The sequence below is a fragment of the Aotus nancymaae genome, unplaced genomic scaffold (genome assembly GCF_030222135.1).
Source record: "Aotus nancymaae isolate 86718 unplaced genomic scaffold, 86718_ANA_hifiasm-v0.15.2.pri h1tg000041l, whole genome shotgun sequence".
In the NCBI taxonomy this organism is placed as follows: domain Eukaryota; kingdom Metazoa; phylum Chordata; class Mammalia; order Primates; family Aotidae; genus Aotus; species Aotus nancymaae.
Window position 1 is genome coordinate 31368952 of NW_026988455.1, and position 22272 is coordinate 31391223.

General features: G+C 36.9%; 1 long non-coding RNA gene across 3 annotated transcripts in view; it reads right to left on the reverse strand.

Moving 5' to 3' along the window:
• LOC105709310 (uncharacterized) overlaps window positions 1–21377 on the reverse strand; it is a 66955-nt gene extending 45578 nt beyond the window's left edge. For all 3 annotated transcript variants that reach the window (XR_010337021.1, XR_010337020.1, XR_010337022.1), the window contains exon 1: window positions 21171–21377. This is a non-coding gene — a long non-coding RNA (uncharacterized LOC105709310). The remainder of the gene's footprint in view (window positions 1–21170) is intronic.
• Window positions 21378–22272: the final 895 nt, after the last annotated feature.

The following is a 22272-nucleotide window of genomic DNA, read 5'->3' on the forward strand; positions in this document are numbered from 1 at the left end:
TGCCTGAGCCACCTCATCTGAGCCACCATTACATAATCTTCAACATGGCCTGCTTTCCACCTCACCTCCCCATATGCCATTCACAGTGATCTAAACACAAACCAGGTCCTTTTTCTCTAGTGATCAATAAAATAAAAGCCAAATGCTCAGCAGACCCTGCAAGGATTTATGTTACCTGGTCCCTGCCTATCTTTCCAACTTATTGTTCTAGCTCCTTTCCTTCCTTATCTCCAGGTAAACAAGGTTTTCATGTCTTTGGCAAATACACCAGGGTTATCCCCACTTGCTGTTTCTTCTCACTGGAATATTCTTCCAGCAGAAGAACAAAACCATCCTTCTGTCGTCTTTGTTTCTTTTATCCTTTTATTTCATTTCTAATAGAATTTATTGCTACATGACATACTGGTACACTATTATAACCCTATTTCAATTTTGCTTATTGTAATCTGCCTCTCTAAATAGAATGTAAGTGGTATGTAGGCATTCTTTCTCACCAGTAAGTACTCAGAACCTAGAACTTGGTTGAAGCATAGGCTCTTCCATATTATTTTATTTCAAAATGTCTCATTACCATCATTTTATAATTAATAAGGTCATTCAGAAAAAGCATATCCCAGTAGATAAGAGATTAAGCTGTGCATATTCAATTTTCTTCCTGAATCTCTTTGGTCAAGTTATCTTCTTGGAATACACTGATCATTGTGTGTTTCCATTAGAACCGATCAATTCTTACAAGTCAGGTTATAGTGCAGACCTTTTCTGGAACTCTTTGGCTTAATCAGAATTTGTAGTGCTTACTCTTCTTCATATACATAGAGTGATACAAGTGTATACTTTAAATAAACCTACATAGAAGAAACAAGACAGGGATATATATCTAAACCCTACCCCCAGAGCAAATAGCTAATAGGTACTGTACACTTATTATGTACCAGGCATTGTTTAAGCACTTTGCCTGTAATGACTAATTTCATCTTCCCTAAAACCCATGAGGTCTTGTTATACCTATTTTATTGATGAGAAAACTGAGATCAGAGAAGTTACGTAACTTGTCTAAGACTGTAAGAGCTCTACTGTGAGCCCTCGTGTCTGTAAATGTGACATAGACATCTGCACCTTCCTTCCATCCAGGATACGGGGCCACCAATGAGCCCATTTGCAAAGACAGGTAACTTCTACCTTAAAAATACTGTACATATTGGTATCCTTCTGAGCTGTACTTCTCTCTATGATACTCGCAGATCTACCCCATCTTCCAACTCTTTTTGTAAAACTCTCAAGGTTCTGTCTCTCTATAATGGATCCTTCCTCAATCCAGCTTTCCCTACCTTTCTATTATGGAATGGACCTGACCCCTCTTGTCTCTTCAACTGGAACTTTAATGAGACCATCTATGCCATGGTCTCTCTACATTGTTTTCACATGTTTATTGGAGAGAGACTGTCATTGTCAAGCAATGTGATATTGAGCAACTTGCTTAATTTCTCAAGTATGTTTCCTCAATTTTGAGAGAAAGGAAGGGTAGATTAGATGAATCTGTAAAGCCCCATAACTTTTAAGATTTAGTTTTTTTGGCGGTTTTTTTTTTTTTTTTTTTGACAAACTTACAGAAAAGTTGCAAGAATAACGCAAAGAAATCTTAGATGTTGATAGCCATCACCCATATCTTCAAATGTTTATTTTAATACATTTGTATTCTCTCTCTCTCTCTTGCTCTGTTATCTGTCTGTTCTTGTTTTTTAAACTCTTTAAGAATCAGTTACAGTCATGATGCCATTTTACTTTTAAATATTTCAGTGTATATTTGCTAAAAACAAGGAGTTCTATCATATGCCACGGCATAATTATATAAACAAGGAAAATAACAAGCATAAAACTATTATGTATTCCATACTCACTTTGAGGGCCTTTTTATTTTAAATCAAATTATTAAAAGTGAATTGTGTTTTATATTGTGCTTTCAACAGGGGTGAAGTTTTAATCCTTCTAACCACTCAGCAAGACCTTGATATCAATCCCGTTTCCTATGGATTTGCTCTCAGAATGATACTCTCCATATCTATCTGGATTCTTGGTTGGAAGCCACCCAAACTATCCTTGGTTATTTAAGTAAAAAATCAAAATTTAAAGGGACATAAAGTAAATATATTAGGACCCACAGAATTATTAAAAGACCAAGAAACCAGAATTTTAAAATCGACAGGAAACAGGGTGGTTATTCAAGTAGAACCACAGCTAAGTGCTGTGGTTATCCAAACAGAACCACTGCAGGTGCAAATGGTGAGATGAAGTCATGGCCACCATCATTGACACTGGCACCACCACCATCATCAGTACCACTGCCATGACAGTGATTTGACCACCCTCTCTTTCTATGTCCTTATATCACACACCCTACATTCTGAGCCTCAGTCTAATTTATGTTCAGGTCAATTCATACTCTGGGTATAATTATCAAGACTGTGAAGCCATAATTGAAGGTTAGTCTGGCTAACACCCAACCCCCAAGAGCATATAGAGAGTGAGAGAGGAATAACTCCTTATGAAACAATCGGGGTATTCCTGGGAAGGGGAAGCTGAGGAATTATGTGCTTGTACATGAATCATTAAGAAAAAATATTCAGCTTTTATTACATTGGATTTATGAATATTTTCTACCTACACTTGCAAAAGACTCATAGTCAAATCCAGATATTATCACTATTAAATCTGCCCCAAAATTATAAATGCAAATGCTTATGGCAATTAATATTTATTTCAAAAGAAGGGCTCATCTGCTTGGAAAGAAATTTACTTTAGAGAGTTGCTATTAGAGATACCTTTGATATGTATGTGCAACACTGCCTCCCTCATATCTGCCTTGCCCCCCACCACCAAGAAAGTAAAATAGACCCACATAAGATTTATTACTGCTAAGTATAAATGTACAAATGAAACACCTGACCCAGTCAGCAATGACATCCATTAGTTGTTTTATATAATATTTCACAAGACTGATATCTGGAACATTAAATAAATAAATTGAAAAGATATCATGAAACTATGAATTCTAAAGAACCAGACCAACCTCCTGTGACCTCTTTGAACCAAAAGACTACATATACAAAAAAATTAATGGGACAAAGAAAAGAACTTGACAAAGAAATTGAAAAGGAAGGGAAATTACTACATGTAACCACAACTGGGGACAGATTGTATCACAGGATTATTAGAATTTGGAGGAAAACATTATTATTTTTAAAATTGAATTGGATTATTTATTATAGTTCTAAAAAGTATTGAACATGAGGAAGATTCCTAGCAAATATTGGATTATACCAGGAAATAATGTATATGAGAGGACCATCTCAGAGATAAATCTCTATATAAACATTACAAATATTAAATTTTTCTTCTTGTAGCACCAATATGATAAGAATTGCTCTTATATTTTATAAATAGCAAGTACTGTAATTCTGGTTTCTTACCTTTGCATATGTGAACAGTAATGTTTTTAGAGATGACAACCACGGCAGTATTTCATGAGCCTGGTCTAGTTGGTGATCATTTTGAGGGAAGTACAGAAGAACTCTCCTGGGGGAAGTGTGGCTGTTACATTTAATTGCAGGGTGTTAGCTGCTTAACATCTTTGACCCTCACCTACCTTTCAAAATTCTCTTCAGCCAAAATTTCATCTGTCTCCTTTAGAAAGCCCCTCTGAATGCCCTCACTGAAATTTTTCTACCCATGCCCCAGGCTTTCCTCATACTTTTTAAGATAACTATATCACTTTGATTTGGTCTAGTTTGGTTTTATCTTCGCTTGTATGATAGAGAGTATTATAGGTAGATATCCACCTCCAATGGATTGTAATTTATTTGTATAGTTGTATTTATATATGTGTAGTATTTACCTTCCAATAAAGAAATATGTATATATGTTCATGCATACATACATATATATCTATTTATTTATTGTAGCATTGTGTAGCATGCCATGGAAAGAGAAAATGGTTAATAAATGTTATTCAGAAGAATGAGTGAATAAAAGATCTACTGGGCAATTCCAGTAATTCTGGTGACCAGAAAAGTTCACAGGACAGAGCTACAGGAATGGAAAGCTTTTTTCTTCATGCGAAGTCTAGTTGTTCTTTAAATTGAAATCAAAATACGTTTTCCCCCTACTTGTCCTTCCTAACACTGGAAAAAGCCAAATAGCCTCACAAGTCATGATAACTATGTAATCCTGGTCTAAGCTTCTCCTGCTTTAAAATATACCATGGTCCACAAGGATCAAAGAAATTGAGCAGATGTACTCTCTGCCATTCCTTGGATATTAGTGATATAAATTACATTCCCACTGCTTGTGTCTTGGGTGTGTGGAAAATGCAATCTGATATTAAACCTTGGACACAGTTTTACAGCACTCTGCAGAAGCAAGTCCAGTTTCCTGAGAGGACTAGACAAAGAGGTGGAAGAGAATTCAAGGTGATATCAGGGAGTCTTGTAAGATGAGAGGTGTTCTAAATGAGAAATGGGACAAGTTCATTAAAACAAAACCACCTCACGCCACGTGGCTCCAAACACTGTGGAATGAATACATATCCAGATAGAAAATCTGAGTGGTTTCCAAAGCCTTTCTCTTAGATTTCTGTTTTCGTGCCTTCGGATAAATGTATAGGCTCTTATAATACTCAAACCAAGTAAAACCTCTCTTGCCACAGTTGTACTTAAAATTCATGGCAGAAAAATAATGCAATGAGTGTAATCTGTTTGTTTGCTAACAAGCACAACTAGCTTTGCCCAATTAACTAAAAAGAGGAGAAAGTCATTTCCCTCTTTAATGCTGTTCAGTGTTTTTTAAGTGTGAATAATCGAGAAATTTTAACACTGAAAGTATCCTCTGAATTTTTGGTAGTAATTATGGTGAAAGGTCTGACCTTTTCAGCATTCCTCTCTGCTCTGCCTTGAGTTCCTTGAAGGTTAATGCTGTACATCACTGGTCTCATAAAGCATTACCAGATGATTTGAGGAAATAATTTGTACATGATTATTTCTCATTCTCATGGGTTTAAAGGTCCTGACTGAGTTTTTCTTCGATGCTGGTCTCAGCTGACTGTATCTACTTTCAGGAGTGAGAGAGAAAAAAAGTATGTGTTAATCATGTGCTTTACCAGATATTGGCCCTAGAAGAACTGAGAGCAGCTTCCTGTTTGGACCAATCCTTTGCCTCCTTCCAATGTGCTCATTGAGAAATTGGAAACCATACCTAGGTCAGTGTTATATTCCTACCTCCCACCCAATGGGCATATGTGAAAAAACTGGTGGTCTGAAAATACTTGGAAAAAAATTTTGTCTACTTGGCCAAAGTGTTCTAGGCTACTCCAATATTAAAGCAAACCTGATTTGCATTTTGTGCTTGTAAATGTATTAATTTTGTAAATTCCATCCTGACAGTATTCCTAGGATTTAGACAGAGAAAAAATCTGGACATATGCATCTAATTAAGCTAAAATTCTCACAATTTATGTCTGAAGTTTTTTCTTTTAGAATGAATATGGAGAAATTTTGATTAATGTTTTGAATATACACTAAGGCAAATCTTGCATCAAGTGTTTAGAAACGAATAACCTTATGCATAATTGTGTACATAAAAATTGTTATAGGGCAATAGTATTTATGAGAAGGCAATGGAAAACTTCTTGATGTGCATTTTTCCCGATACTGAAATTTGAAAGTTCATAAATTTTATTATAAGCAAAACTAAAGTTACACCCTCTTTTATTAATTTAACTTCAAAATTTGGTGAAGTACAGCTAAATTTCAAGAGGCATTTCACATTCATTTGATGCTCAGCCTTGTAGTTTATTGGAGTCAATCCAGTTTCACAAATCGTGGAGGCCGATTAGTTAAATGAGTGTGTGCTGACCTAACAGTCCAGTCTTTTGAAGTTCACCTGTAACTAGTTTCTGTACTCCATGTTGTGGTCACATTATATTCAGCTGGGAAGGAGCCTTGTCTGAATGCAGTAAGGATTTTGTTTCTCTTTTAATGTGCTTGCAAGATAGAGTGCTTCAGTTACCAAATATGTGCCCACTGAATTGCTTTGAGGTTTGTTCTTTATATACTGTGTGGAATTGTGGGGAAAGAAGTCTCTGTTGACTTGAGCTTGCAAAACCAATATTTTAATTCAAATAGAGCACTCACCTGGGAAACTGGCAAATTTGGACTACAGCCCTTACCCCAACCTTGTTTTCTTTCTTCTCTCAGCCTCACTGTAAATTAACCACTCATTGATATCCACTTAGAGCATGCTGCCTTTTTAACTGAAGGCACTGTGTGACCTTACTTTGGATATATTGAAAATGGAAGAATAGTTTAGTTTTTAAAGGAAATGGAAAGGAAGGTCTTTTACATCTTTAAGACTGAACTCATTAAACCTCTAAAATTGATACACTGAACATTTTCTCACATCACCTTTACAAGACAGCAGGTTTACTTTAACGATGCTTAATTGTAAATAACATCAACAACAATACAACCACTACAAGTGTTTGTGTGGTTTTGTATATTATAGTGCTTAGGGAAAAGAAGACATATAAATAACTTTGCAGAAAACATGATGGATCCATACCAGGAGGGTGAGATTACAGAACTTGAAACATAAGGGCTTGTTAAACTCTTTCTCTTTGATTCACTCATCACTTCGGAAGCTGCCTCAATTGCAATCTAAAATTGACCATTTCAGGAAAAGCAAACCTCAGCCTCTCCAGAGGGTCCAATCTGGGTTGTGGTTATTATTTTACTACCAGTAATTTTCAATCTTCTTGGAAACATTACCTTTCTAATTTACTGTAAATTTTGATGGATCTGTGAAACCACACTTGAGATGTTGGTAAACTTAATAGATACATGTAGAATATGGATCAGGAGGAAAACAAGCAGTGCTAAATAGAACTGGAAGAAAAAATAAACCCACCCCAAAACCTGTAGTATAAGCCTGGAAAACATTTGGCTTCAAGATGCTTCATGAATTGCAGTACAACGGAAAGTCTGTTTGGTTTTTCCTTTTTTTTCCTGATGTTTACCTGTTGATCTTTCAGCAAACTCTAATAGGACCTGATGCCACTGGAAAGTTCTAAACAGTGACACTTCAAGAGAAAATAAGATCTCCTCATATTCACTCCTCAAACATGCAGGGGCCCAAGGAAGTCATTCAGAGAGACCAACTTGACACAGTGAAAACATTTGTCAGAGTACTTTTCTTCTTAAATAAGGATCTGTCTCATGATCTTCTCTAAGAAGTTGGAATATTGCTGATTGACTAGGGTTATTCAACTTTATAAAGCAAAGAGTATTGCATACTAGGCAGTTCTTGATAGTTAAAAACCAACTAAGTTTCATCACTGTGCCTAGGAAGAACCAACTGAATTTCCTTGTGATTAGTTTTGTAATAGAAAGTCTAGGTTTAAGAGAGCTCTGAACCTCAAGAGGTATTTGTAACCATTTATTGAGTGAAAATTCAGAAAGCTTGTGAAATATGAAAACTTTATTGGGCAGTACAGTAACCATTGGCACGGATTTTTGTTTCCACTTAAGAGAATAACCCAGAAAATGTCCAATTACAATACAACAAAAATAAAAACAAAAAAATAGTTGTATCTTCTTGACTGTAGAATAGGGGAAGTTTAATAAAATCTCATTTTAATATATAGTTACCAACCATTTATAGAGATGTCCAACTAAAGGTGGTAGGTTGAACATAAGCATTTCCTTTCAGTCCTTCCTAACCCTCCACTTTGAAAACATAAACCTGCAAGGACAAAGAAAAAAGAGAAGAGGCAAAAGCATCACATGGTTAAAAATAAAATGCAGATGGATAAAGCAATCGAATGCAGCCAACCTGAAAAAGCGAAATCCTAAACTGAGAGCGAGAAAAGGGAAAACAGCAACTTGATTTACTCCATAGAATCCTTAGTTTTCTCAGGCATTGGTGATGCCAAGTAACTCTGGATGTGGGAGGTGAAGTAGAGCTTAAAACAAAAAAAGAGGGCGAGTTGAAAGAATATGTAAGATGCAGGAAACTCCAAGGTTCTCTTCCTCCGGGAGAGCTGTGGATGAGCGGTTTATTTTCTGAATAAGTGAAACATAGGCTCTCTGGGCTGGGAAACACCAGACACAGCAGGGGGCAAGGTTTCATGCAAAACGAGGAAATTAAGTAAATGTTTCTGACACTGCTATCGGTCTAACAAAATAGCTTACTCATAGCACCCTACAGTGAAACCCACAGTTCACAAGCCTTTACCATGAAAGCAAAATTTCAATCAGCCTCTTAGTGCCCTCCTCTTTAATAGGAGCAGAGTGTAAAGGATCACCAAACACTTAAGGACAGTATCTGATATAAATGGCAGAAATCAAAATAAACTGACTAGAACAATATGAAGGAAACAGAAAATATACAGGGAGAGTGAAACTAAAACCAGTGAATATTATTAACACTGTTATAGATGTAAGATAAGGTAGTATTACAATTGTAGAATTGGAATGAAAGGCTATATTTTAAGAAGAATTCAGAGGACAAGAAAACATGCAGAGGTTAAAATAGCAGAAATGAAACCTCACAAGATGAGAGAGACTAAATGAAGAATCTCCTAGAAAATGAAGAAAAATGATAAAAAGTGAATGAGATAAAGTTAGATGACTAGTCTATAAGTTCCAATAGCTAAGTAACAGGAACTCCAAAAGAGAGAATAGAGACAGTGAAATGTAGAAAATCATTAAATAATTTAAGGTAATTCCTCAGAACTGAATACTCCAAGTTTCCAGATAGAGTGAGCCTAGGCAGTGACCTAAAGATAGATTACTGCTATGCCAAGGAGTATTATTGTAAAATTTCAAACATATGGTGGATAAATGAGGAGCTAAATGAATTGCAGACAGAAAAAAAAAATTAGATGTCATAGAAGAAAGAAGCAGCAGACTGGCTTTAGACCTCTAAACCCAATACTGGCCAGTAGAAAGTAAATGAACAATACTTTCAAAACTGAGGAAATATGATTTTTGATTTAGGGGTCTACATACAGTGAACTCTTAATTAACCGTAAAGGTAGAACAAATTTATGTTGTGCCAAATAAGGTCTTAAAAATTTACCTTACAAAAAGTTATTGAAATTAGGGCTATATGTTTCCTGCAAAACAAGTGAGGAAACCCCAAACGATGAGTACATGAGGTCCAGAAAACAGGTGATATAACCTAAGACATGGACAAATGCAGTCCCCGGAAAAAGGAGCAACTAAAGTTTCAAGATGAGTACTTTTTAATATATACCAAATCCAGAAGGCAACCAGTACAAGCAAGTTAATCAAAAGACTTTCAGAGAGTTTTCTTTAAACAGATGATGTTGATTTAATACCTAAGAAGTTTGAACAGATTGAGAGATATTTGAAGAATTTGGGTGTAAGTGTTGTATTTAGAAATCTAGGCAAATTTTTTTAAAGATTATTATCTTCAGGAAAAATAAAGAACAAAATAACACTAAGATATAAAAAAAATACCTGTATAAAAGTATAAGAGTAATTATACTACATGGTTCAACTATGCATAACATTTGCACAGTCATCATAATGTAAGTAATAGGTACTGATCTAGCAAAACTTATGACATTACCCTATTAGGATGAAGGAGGATGAAGAAGGTGCATGCTTGAAGTGTATGGAACTAAGTATAAGTGGACCCTTGGCCTGGTGCAGTGGTTCACACCTGTAATACCAGTGCTTTGGGAGGCCAAGGTGGGTGGTTCACCTGAAGTCGGGAGTTTGAGACCAGCCTGGCCAACATGGCGAAACCACATCTGTACTAAAAATAAAAAAATTAGCTGGGTGTGGTGATCCCAGCCTATAGTCCCAGCTACAGGGGAGGCTGAGGCAGGAGAATCACCTGAACCTGGGAGATGGAGGTTGTAATGAACTGAGATCCCCGCCACTGCACTCCAGCCTGGGTGACAGAGTGAGACTCTGTCTCAAAAAAAAAAAAAAAAAAAAAAAAAAAAACGAAAAAAGTGTAAGTGGACCCATATAATCCAAAACAGTGTTGTTCAAGGCTAATCTGTAGTATGTTATGCTAATTACTAAAGATATGAAGATAAATAGCTAAAGAAAGAACTCTAAAGGATTTAGTGTTTCTGGTGAGTGGGAATTTGGGGAAAAGCATTGACTGGAGGACTTGGTTATTTTTCCTAACGTGAAACTACTTACTTTACTTAACTTGCCTTTAAGCCATGTGTATGTTCAGTTTTGAAACATTAATTAAAAGAATTTACCAAGAGATTTGCTAATGCCAAATTTAAGACAAAGACTTTCCCTAATTTTCTTTTTTCTTTTTTTTAAGACAGAGTCTCACTTTGTAGCCCAGACTGGAGTGCAGTGGCGCGATTTTGGCTCACTGCAACCTCTGCTTCCTGGGTTCAAGGGATTCTCCTGCCTCAGCCTCCCAAGTGGCTGGGATTGCAGGCACACTCAGCTAATTTTTGCATTTTTAATAGAAATGGGGTTTCACCACGTTGGCCAGGCTGGTCTTAAACTCCTGACCTAAAGCCGTCTATCTACCTTGGCCTCCCAAAGTGCTGGGATTACAGGCTTGAGCCACAGCGCCCAGCCCCAAATTTGCTTTAAAATCTTAAATCTGTTTGAATTTGGCAATAAATTTTGTCTTTGATGTCTACATTGTCATGTGTTGCCGTAAATTTTGTTTTAGTAGTTTTAATAATAGATGCTTATCACTAAGCATCTATTACTTGATTAATAATGAAGTTATGCTCCTTTAAAAGGGAAAATATTTTTTGTCAGTTATAACTAGAAATGTTAATGTATAATCATGTAATCATTTAGGCTTTTTATTAAAATCTAGAAATAATAACATTATCACAGGAAAATAAATGTCATAAATCATCACTCAGTTTGAAGCCACAGATATAATCAATTTTTTAAGACTTTAGATAAGCATAATTGGATGTATCAAATCATTCCAAATGTAGAGTTCAAGAGTTCTCATTTCTTTTTTAAAAGGATGCCTATATTGACTGGTTACGGTGGCTCACGCCTGTAATTCCAACACTTTGGGAGGCTGAGGCAGCTGGATTACCTGAAGTTAGGAGTTCGAGACCAGCTTGAATAACAAGGTGAAATCCCATCTCTACTAAAAATACAAAAATTAACCAGGCATGGTGGCAGGCACTTGTAGTCCCAGCTACTCAGGAGGCTAAGACAGAAGAATTTCTTGAACCCGGGAGGCAGAAGTTGTAGTGAGCCAAGATCGTGCCACTGCACTCCAGCCTGGGCAAGGGAGTGAGATTATTCTGTCTCAAAAAAAAAAAAAAAAAAAGAATACCTACGTAAATAATGAGTATCTGTGAAAAACAGTTAAAATTTATTAGACACTGTGACAAAGGCTTTAATAAAATGCTGTGTTATTTAATATATATATGTTATATAATTTAATTTTCATTCATATAATTGAGAAAATACAGCTTTAAGTAACCTAAGACATCAAAATGTACCCCACTAATCAAATGGTGGCTATGCCAATATACAGCCTTTCTTTTAGAGATAGAAGTCTATACGGCAACGAGAGGTCAAGTTTACTCATTATCACCTTCTTCATGAGTCTCCAGCCTAAAGTATCAGTTAACTGTGATATTTAATATTTTTTTGACACAGTCTCTATAGGTAAATAAAGGCTCCCAGCAAATTAATATAATCCTTATGTAATGTAATTCATTTATATATCTTTCCTCTAAAAAATTCGCCCTTTTTCTATGGCCATTTATACCAAAATTATTTGAATGCTCTAAATAGACACTAGTCTTATGTAAACCTGGTATCTGGTTTTTGTTATGTTGCTTAACCCTGAGAATGAAACTTTTAAAAGCTAAGTCTGAGGAATTGATGTGAATTTATCAATATAATGAAAGTGGGACTTAACCAACTCAAATGATTTTTCTTTGTTCGGATTCTCAGCCTGATTATACCTATATTTTGATACATTCATTCAACAGATTTATCAACTGCTTGCTAGGTGAAAAATGCCATTCTAAGTACTAGTGATAGTCTGATTGGGAAGTTTCATTACTTGGAGAAAAATGAAGTAATTGTTTATTGAATGACCAATGTGTGCTAGGCATTTTTATGTATAATCTCTATATATGCAGCATCTAATTTAACATAATCTATATATATGTAATATAAATATAATCTAATTTAATCTGTGCAAATCTCTATGAGGTAGGTATTATCATCCCTGCTTTAAAAAGAAGGAAGCTTTTACTCAATAATGTTAACTTGCCTAATGAATACTAAGCTTTCGTGTGTAATACAAAGCTAAATATAAGAAAGTATTGAGTTTTTTTCCCAATGTATGTTTTAGCTGAGTCCATGTGTCTTATATGTCAGTAGTTTAGGAACTACTTAGAAAACAATTAGATTATCAGGGGCAAAACATCAAAATGCATAAACATCAGAGCTGTGACATGGTGACAGTTTGTATACTAATTATGATCTCTTCCTTGTGTTCAGTTCAATTGTGTTGCAAGTGAATGACCTAATAAGACTGAGATTTTGGAGGTTACTCACCATAAGATCTTAAGGAGATGATAATGATCTGTTATGGTGATGATATAGAAATTCTTGAAAAGAAGTAGGCCTTTAGGGATTGAAAGAATGAAAACAAAAAGGATGGATGTTTTTTAACTGAGGGTAGAATAAATTACTCTCTAAAGGGAATGACATAACTTGGATAAGATTACCCAGATGATTAAAGGCTTAGAAAATGTCCCATTGAGAAAAGTCTAAACCATCCAAGATAGCTTAGTGTAAAGAATGGAAACTGAGAGATTATGTATTAATGATTCTTTTAGTTTACAAAGGGGTATCATTTAGAGGAATTTTCTGTCTAAATGGAAATCTGTACATAAAGAATTAACTCATGATACAGCAAAGCAAAGTTTTGCTAAATATTTTTGAGGTTGTTAAAAACTGAATTAACTACTAAGCAATGTTGCAGGCTGTTTTCAAAGGAGACTGTTAGAAACACATACTTCTTCAGCCATCTGGAATAGTTTCTCCGTGATACTATAGAAGATCATGTGATGGGGAGTAAATCAGGATTCCCCTTAAGTACCCTTCCAGCTTTCTAATTTAAGGCTCAATATGAACTTTCACTTTGCTTTCTATTGTGTAAGGATACCAGATTTAGAGGAGACTGTCAGCAGTCCCCTGGGTCCTCACTGCTCACAGCGTGGTTCACAGGCAGCAGCAGTATCTGGGAGCTCATTAGATATGTAGGGTGGCAGACCCACTGCAGACCTCCTGAGTTAGCATCTGTCCTTTGAAAAGATCCCCAGGTGGTACATATATGCACTGAGGTTTGGGGATCACCAGTCTAGTCCATTCTCTCCATTCACTAGTATATGCTGTCCTTGCCTTTTTCCTAAGCAGATTTCTTTTCAGATTGTTCCAAAAGTTAACACGGAAAAAAAAAATTCTCCATTGACTCTGATGATTATATTGATGGGTATACATTGATTTTTATTGCCAAGTTTCTATTTTAAGGGAAAGCTATTCTCCAAAAAATCAAAACTGGAAGACTTAATGATATCTCAAATGTTGTCTCACTCAGAGACATTAAAAATAAATAAATAAATAACCTGGCCACCAGGCTTTCCACAAGAAAAAGGAACAATTAAACATTATGCCAGAGGTCTGCTATAATGGTTTCTATTTCATAGAAAACTGCAGGTAGTTTTTGTCTCTTGTTCTCTCTGTTTCTGCTCAAATATCCATCCTGCTCTCTCGCTGTCTCTTCCTGTCTTTGTGTGTGTGTGCGCGCATGCACAGATGTGTGTTTGTACGACCGAAAACCTTGGAAATTTTTGTTGTTTTAACTTCAGCATCCTGACTTTATTTAAATCAGGATGTAAATAAAACTCTTTTGTTTTGAAGACCGATAGGAATTAAATCCAAGAAGGAAAGCTTTGTAAAATATGGTGCAGGTCAACCACAAGCCTTTCAAAGGGCACCACTGCTGAGACAACACAGAGGAGGAGAGAACAACTGAACATTAGGATGTCAAGTGAGAGTTGACTGTTAAGGGCATGGGGAGTCTCACAGTGACTCCTGGGTTTGAACTTTTGTGAAGGTAACAGAAGTTGCCCTTGATTTTAATTTTTCTAATCAGTCTTCCCAAATTTATTATGGAAAATGATTTTAAGTGTTTATACTTTCCACCTCTTCTCTGTATGATCTATGTAAAGTAAAATTACTTTAGGTGACATTGTACCCTGTCTGCCTTCCTCCTTATTTAAATGTGCCAGTGCCCTTACAAGGAGAGAAGCATTGGGCTGAAGAAAAATGAAATATTTGATGGTAAGCGTTATTCTAAAGACAACAAGTAATGCAGTTTAAAATATGGAACATTCCCCCTAAACTAATTTAGAAAATGATTACCACAATAGTGGCCAAGTTAACGCAAACTCATTTGGGCCGCTTTGTTTTGTCTGAATGAAACATGAACTCTTTGGAAGGGGAAGCCTGTTGTAGCTTTAAAGTGTTTAAACTTTTCATTTAAATAACTACAGCTTTATTTTAAGTATTCCTTTTTCTACAAATAACCTTTCAGTTTACAAACTAACAGATAAGAAATACCTCCCATACGACGCTGTGAATTTGTCTGGTGCTTCTGCAGTAATTAGTGAGATTTCTGGATGAATTATGCCATTTAACATCTGTTATTAACTATAACCACATTTATTGCCTCATAACAATATCATTACAAAGGAAAGCTGTGCAGATGAGAAGCGTTTCTTTGTAAACCTTAAGAAGTGTACAATGTGTGTGTAAATATTTACTTTTCCATAATTCTCTCACTGTTTAATTGTGACTCTGTGTTTAGCCATTTTAATTAGGTTGAATTTCCGGCCCTTTGGCCTTTAGATATTTAAGTTTAATGCTCTGTTGATGAAATTTTCTTGCTTTTAATCTATATTACATATCACAGAAGCTCTGTCTGTGCCACATCAAAGCTTTTAAAAAGGAATTAGGTAAAAGGAAGGCTAGCAGGGTAATCAGAATCCATTCCAGGGGAAGTGGGGACATTGTTGATTTCAGTGACCTGCTAAAGTATTTTTTAAGTTATTATACTACCAGTCAAAGAATGGAAGACGTGCAAAGCTTAACATTAGTATTTTTATGAACAACAAATAAAGAACAGCCATGTTCTTTATTTTTCTTGTGTCCTTAGGTAGAAAAGCAATAACTACATAGAAAGGACTGGTGCTTTGGTCATCTGCTAGGAGGAATACAGAACCAAAGTGTGGGATGAAAAAGAACTTCAACTTTAAGCACGGGAGATTTCTACTGTAGGAAGAAATACTCAAACATTTTACATATATTTGCTGTCTTCATGCTCATGAAGATACGAGTTCTAGCATCACCGTTGTCCATTTTTCAGATGAGGAAAGAGGTACAGAAAGGTTAAGTAACTTCCTCAAAGTCACACAGCTAATGAGTTGCAGAGCCAGTATTCAATCCTGGAGTATCTGGCTCCAGAGTCTGTGCTCATAAACCCTTCTCTCTTTTGTCTTTCCTGTTGACCATGTCAATAGCTCATATTACTTATTAAATCATTGCTGTGTGCCATGCTCTGTTAAGGCCTTTTAATACATATCTCATTAAATATTCATAACAACACAGATGGGTATGGTTTTGCTCATTTCATAGGTGGGAGGACTACAGTGGGTAACTAGGAGAATTAGCTTTTGGACTGTGCCTGAAGCCTACAGCTTGGCTTTGATTGCCACAGGACCTGATCTCCAACCTCTCTCTGGAGAACAGCCTCCAGCATGTGGGGAGCTTTTCCAGAAACAGGAAAGGAAGCACTGGAGTGGAAGTGCCCTGAACACATAGTACTTGTAACACTGGTATCACAGGCTAAGGTGGCCATTGGGCAGGGCCTGGAAACTTAGATATTTTGCCTATAGAGTCCAAGGAAGTGATCGAGATGGCCGGGGAGGGAGATGCAACTTCCCAGGTGAAGATAATGAATCTTCTACGTAATTCCTCAGAAGAGAAGGAACTTGAGGAAGGACCAGGTTATGCTGATTATAATGTTAGAGTTTAGAGACAATTAGGTTTGAATTTAGTTGTTTTTGCAGTTGGGAGTCACATATCTTAATTTTCAACCCTTCAAATTCTGGGAAAACACTTATCATTGGTATTACCTTTATCTCAACCCCATTTTTTTTTGCATTGGAAACAAGGCATGGTTTTGATGATGGGCCAAGGAAAGGAAAGGATAAGCGAGGAAACTAGAGTGAGACTGAGCACAGTGAGAATAGAGAGCAATCTAGCTGACCTTCTCCCAGGCCTTTGAAGTAAGAGTGGAGTTACAGACAGAACCACTTTTGCTGGCAAAACTGCCACAGCTGTTGGAGAAGCTCAACAAGCAGGAATGAAAGGATTTATTCTGTTGATGGAGAGTCTGAGCTCTTCAAGTCAAGAGGCAAGTAGGGAAGTAAGAGAAAAAGAACATATTCTTGTGTGGAAGGAGAGGCTAAAAAAGTCATTGCCAGGCCGAGATTGCTAAGATGACTATCAGGAGCTCTCAATGGAAACAAGAATTTGCAGTAGTCTCTAAACTTATTTCATTGTTCTATTGAATGCTATACAGTCCACCAGAGGCTATCTGCATCTGGACCTCAAGTCTTTTTTTTTTTTTTTTTTTTTTAAGACAGAGTTTCGCTCTGTTGCCCAGGCTGGAGTACAATGGTGTGATCTCGGCTCGCTTCAACCTCTGCCTCCTGGGTTCAAGCAATTCTCTTGTCTCAGCCTCCCGGGTTGCTGGGACTACAAGTGCATGCCCCTACACCTGGCTAATTTTTGTATTTTTAATAGAGACGGGGGGGTTTCACCATATTAGTCAGGCTGGTCTTGAACTCCTGACCTCAGGTGATCTGGCTGCCTCGGCCTCCCAAAGTACTGGGATTATAGGTGTGACCCACTGCATCTGGCCCTCAAGTCTTGATCATTGTTGATAGCATTCTGAGTCTTTAGGGGCCTTCGCATTCTCTCTCTTTTGGAGAAAGAATGCAAAAAGGATTTTCAGCAAAAAATACTAGGTTTTGATAACTGTTTACTTGATGGAGCAAGTAGGAATATATAAGTACTGAGACCAGCTTGGTCATAAGGATCCCAACCCAGGTGGCACTGAAGGAATCAAGAAACACACAGAGATAAGAGTACAAAGTGGGACTATCAAGGGTAACAGCCTTCCGAGCTGAGAGCCTCAGGGAGCTAACAGCTTTTCGAGCTGAGAGTCTCGAGCAGACTCTGACTGAGCAGACTCTGACTGACGTATTTATTTTCTCTGAATAGGTGATTATTATTAACAAGCAGGTGTTCTGTGTTTCCTCATAGAAGCAAGATAAATTAGGCAGACAGCTGATGCCTGGTTACCACCGATCACAGACAAACTAGAAAGCTTTCTCCACGAGGGAGCCACAGGGGCAGGGTCACATATCCCGTGCTTAAAGAACTAGTTTAACTGGTTGTGATATACGCATACTATCTACTACTTAATATCCTGAGCAGTTTCCTGCTTCTGGGGCCGGCTCAGTTTTCCTTGCCATCACTCTCAGTAAACAATATAGTCCATCATATGCTCAGCATATAAGGTGGTCAGAAACAATTGCGCATTTACATACCTAGAAGAAATGTCAGGGGAGCAAGCTTGTGTTGGCAAGGAAGAATGTGTCTTGATTTGCTTGTAGTAAGTTTAATGGGTCCTAAATTGTGTGATTTTTCTTCCCAAACTACCTACATGGATCTTCTCACCTAGTCTAATGTCCTTACGCTGATGTTCTGGTGCCACACGTTACGAAATAGCTATGATTGGTGTCACCTGGGCCAGATAGATGTTGATCACCAGAAAGGTGGATGCAGTACTCAATTTGATGTGGAGCTTCAAACATTAGCCTCTTAGCTGAAGTATCTTTAATCTTTTGTGAGTCATTAAAATCAAGGCCAATCTATAAAATTAGCTTCTATTACCACATCACAGTTGTACTTAAAATTATTAAGTTGGAAAGCCTCATAACTGTCTTCTGCCAGAATCTCAGCTGTTAAGAGGAAAATCTAAACCTTCCAATTTCTTCTCCCTTCTACCATTCACTCAGGCCCTCCATGATCATAATGTTGATTTCATGACTTCATTTCCTCTCCTAAACAGATATCGTCTTAAAACGGGGCTCTTTTTGGCCATCACTAGTAGTGATGCTTATATTTATATAGCTCTATTAAAATATTAGATTGATGTTTTTGCATTGTCCTGGATTCACAAAGCATCATCCAGAAGAAGCAATCTAACAGGAGTGGTAATGTCCCAATTTTTAAAATCAAAATCTTAAAGTTCGATTGAAACACAACGGCCCCATAAGACCACTTATGTGCGGCATAACCAGAACTGAAATTGGTTTTCTGATCCCTAGACTGATGATTTTTTTTTTCATGTTGCCACTTTCGGACTCAACTCCAAAGCTCAAGAACCATTAAGACTGTAAAAACAATGACAGTCTTATCTCTCTCTGGAAGAAGATGCACAATTCCCAAATTAACTCAGATGCAATGTAAGAAGACTTTTACTCATCCTTGAGGGAAGAAAGTTTTTACATTTAACCCAGAGAGATTGAAAAGCACTAGACTTTGCTAACAGCTCTTCATAACTTCTATACAAATCATGTGGGCCTATTTCTAAGAATACTTATACCTGGCTGTCACACTTGATTTCCTCCTCTCAGAAGTAGAGTGGCTTTCTTTTGTAATCCTCAAATCACTTTGCTTCCCACTCTGAAAAGTCAGGAGCCGGGCTATAGTCCCACAACGTAACTAGTGGTTGAGAAACACAAGGCAGTGCTGCAGTACTTCCTCTAGTTTTGGGAATACTAGTCTTGGTTCTGGGAGTCTCCTTGACCTGGAAATTTCATTTAATACTGGCTGACATTGTTAATTTAACCTCCTTCTTCTTATCCAGTATGGCAACTTCATGAAACAACAACAAATTCCAGGGACTTGGCAGTGTGATGATCTTTATAAAGATGAGTCATTGACAAATGCAGTAGGTTTCCTTCATCCTTATTAAACAAGACCTACGCTAGATCTCCTATAGCTAATGTGTTGACACTCTAATGCAAAGCACTCTGGTGAGTACTTCTAACACAGCAATCAGAAAAACAAATTATCCCGAGTAGTCCCTCTTTAGTAGCAGGTAAGAATATAAAAATACATTTGCTTTTTCCCAGTAGTTAATTTTCTGTTCCTCTGGAGATCAATATCTATTTACATTTACTTACCTAAGGAGAGAAGGACTAGAAATTTTTTAGAGGACAAGATTAGAGGTCAAGAAATTATTCAGTTGCATTCAGAAACTTCTAAGAAAAGCTTGAAACAGTTGACATGTTGAAGGCAAGCTCAATGGCTCAAATAAGATGAATCTTATTCTGACTAATCAATATGAAGGAAAACTATGAGCTTTGACAAAGTCACTGATAAAAAGTATTCCAAAGCTGAAAATTTGGACCTGTCATTCTCCTCCTAAAAGTTTTCCATATCTTTCTATCACCTGTAGGATAAAACCTAAACTCCATAACATCATTTTCATAATCTAGGCTTCACCCATCTGTTCACTTGCATCTCTTATCATCAAATCTCCCCACTCTACCTTATTCAAGAATTTTCAATTCTCTGAATACTCTGTGTGTGGGCCTCTGAGTATTTGCTTATGGGATACCTTTTGCCTGGAATGACTCATCACCTTGCTCAACTGGAAAACACCTACTCTTCTTTCTAAATGCAACTCAAGTGACACCTGCTTAATGAAGTCTTTCCTGCCTTGGCCAGCTGACATAGAGGATCCAAGGTAGGTTATACACAACTCTACCCTGATCATTATCATCATCCTCTATTAGATTTGTCTCTTTCCTGGTTGTCTTTATTCCAGAATGCAACTTCCTTATAAGCAGGCATCATATGAGAGAATAGATGATTGTGTCCTATTCCCAAAATGCTTTGCTCTATATACAAACTCCCAAAGGCAGGAAAGTGTAGGTAACCAATGACTCTCACGTGTACTTTTGCTTCAGTAACATGTTTACCGTCTTCAGTAAGTCTTTGCTTTTTGAGGTGAACTTTAACTTAAGACCTAGATTAAAACCAAAGCAGGTCATGACCTGTTGTGGTCGTTCTCTTACACTTTGCCTACACATCCTATGACACTGCTACCTCTGTTCCTCCTTTTCCATGCCAACTCTTCCCCAGAGTGAGAACAGTTGAAAAAATGTCTTTGTAACCTCAGAGTAACAGTCAAAGATAGCTGAGATTTCATAATCCCTCAACATAATGACAGAAAACACACAGGTTAAAGCTGCTTTATAGACACATAAACTTTAAATAAACCTTAAATATTTTTCTATTCACTTCCCTCCTTCTCTCTTGCATTTTTGGAATTAGTCCAAATTCCTTTTGAGATTACCTTGGTCTTTAAGTCCTCAAACACATCTAAAACTTGTCTTGCTTCATCTGGTACAGTTTCTTTTTCATGACATTATAAGAATCAACTAAATTTTCAAGAGTCCAGAATGTTGCAGCTGAAGCACTTTCATATTTGAAAAAAGCATAATCAAAATTCTTTCCCCATATGCTACCTTCTCAGCAGGACTATTTTTTCACCCTCAGAAATGTATAGTGTCAGAATTCTTCAAATAAGTTAAGAGTTGAGAATCAAACTTAGAATGATACTGTAACTACATTCCAGAGGGAATGCCTCTTGCCCAGGTCCCTGGACTCTCGCATTTCCGATTCTGTGCTATAGACCTGGAACAAGCTTAAATAACCACTGTTCAAAAAGGATACAGGTTTCTATTTTTGTCCAATTCAACATGTGGTCTAAGACGCATATCTGAAAGCATAGTTTAAAAAATTTTTTTTGGTCTTATGATATTTAAAATTTTCTTGAGACCATATGGAAACAGGTTTCCCTTTAACAATGTCTGTCTTTCTCCACATTTCTCTAGTTATTGCTTCCTTTCTGTCTGTCCTTCCACTATTTCTAGGCTGTGGTTGGAAAGACATTTTTTCTTTTATACTTACATTTGGTGAACTCTTCCTCAGGTTACACAAGTGTGAGTGAGGGTGGAGGTGGCTTTCACTTACTTCCTCAGCCAGACCCCTCCAGCTCATACATCCGAGGTTTCTCTTCTAAGGACCTGTTCTCAGTTTCTTCCAGAACAGCCTGGGTACCTATCTGCTTCACCTTGATAGCTTGAACCTTTGATGCATCTTGTGGAATAAGCAGTTTCTACTGTGAACTCTGATACCTTTTACATAACAGCATGTCAATAAATGCTTGAATGAGGAAAAAAGTGAATGACTTTCAGTTATTATGAATTTCTTTCCTTGGGCTGTTTTGCCTCTGACTTTTTATGTTTTCTGGAAGGGAATACTACGTCTATATTTACTAAGTCCTTTCTGTCATTTTTAAAATTTTTTCTGGTAAGAGAGCATTGATTAGAGAAATTCTTTAATGTAAAAAAGGTGTAAAAGAGGTGCTGATGTAGAAACAAATATATGCATTCCCCAGTGTGTAGCCTGAGTGAGGACTGATTTGACATTGAAGTACTCTATGTCTATAAAATTCACTCATTAGAAGTCTTTTATCTTGAGGCCATAATACCTCAAATTAGCATAATTTTGAAGTCTTCCTTCTATGACGCTGCCCAAGTAAGTGATTCTCAGTCTTTGCTTGTCATCTTTTAGCTTTTGTTAAGTCAGCCTTTGTTAAAGCAAGCTGGCTTAAGCTTAGTCATAATTACAAAATCTGGGGTGGGCAAAGCAAGAGACTTTGATATTTTTACTTCACCATCTGAAGGAACTTAAGGAAGATGAGCTCATTTGGAGAGAATGAATATCAGTGGCCATTACAAGCTGTTACTGCTAATGGTCTCTGAATATCCCACATCACTTGGCATTGGAAGTGATTAAATTGATTTTAAGAAAGTTCGCTGTTCTTAAAAATTCCATGATTTGTACGTGGGATTGCTTGTTTCTGAATTGAGGACACAGATATTTCTACATATAAGCATTCATTGGGGGCCTTGGGGCATTAGAGCAAGTTTGGACTGGGACCACTGCCTGTGCTGCTGTCTGCATGGTCTTATTCCAAATAACCCAGAAAATGTACTCTGTAGTGGCA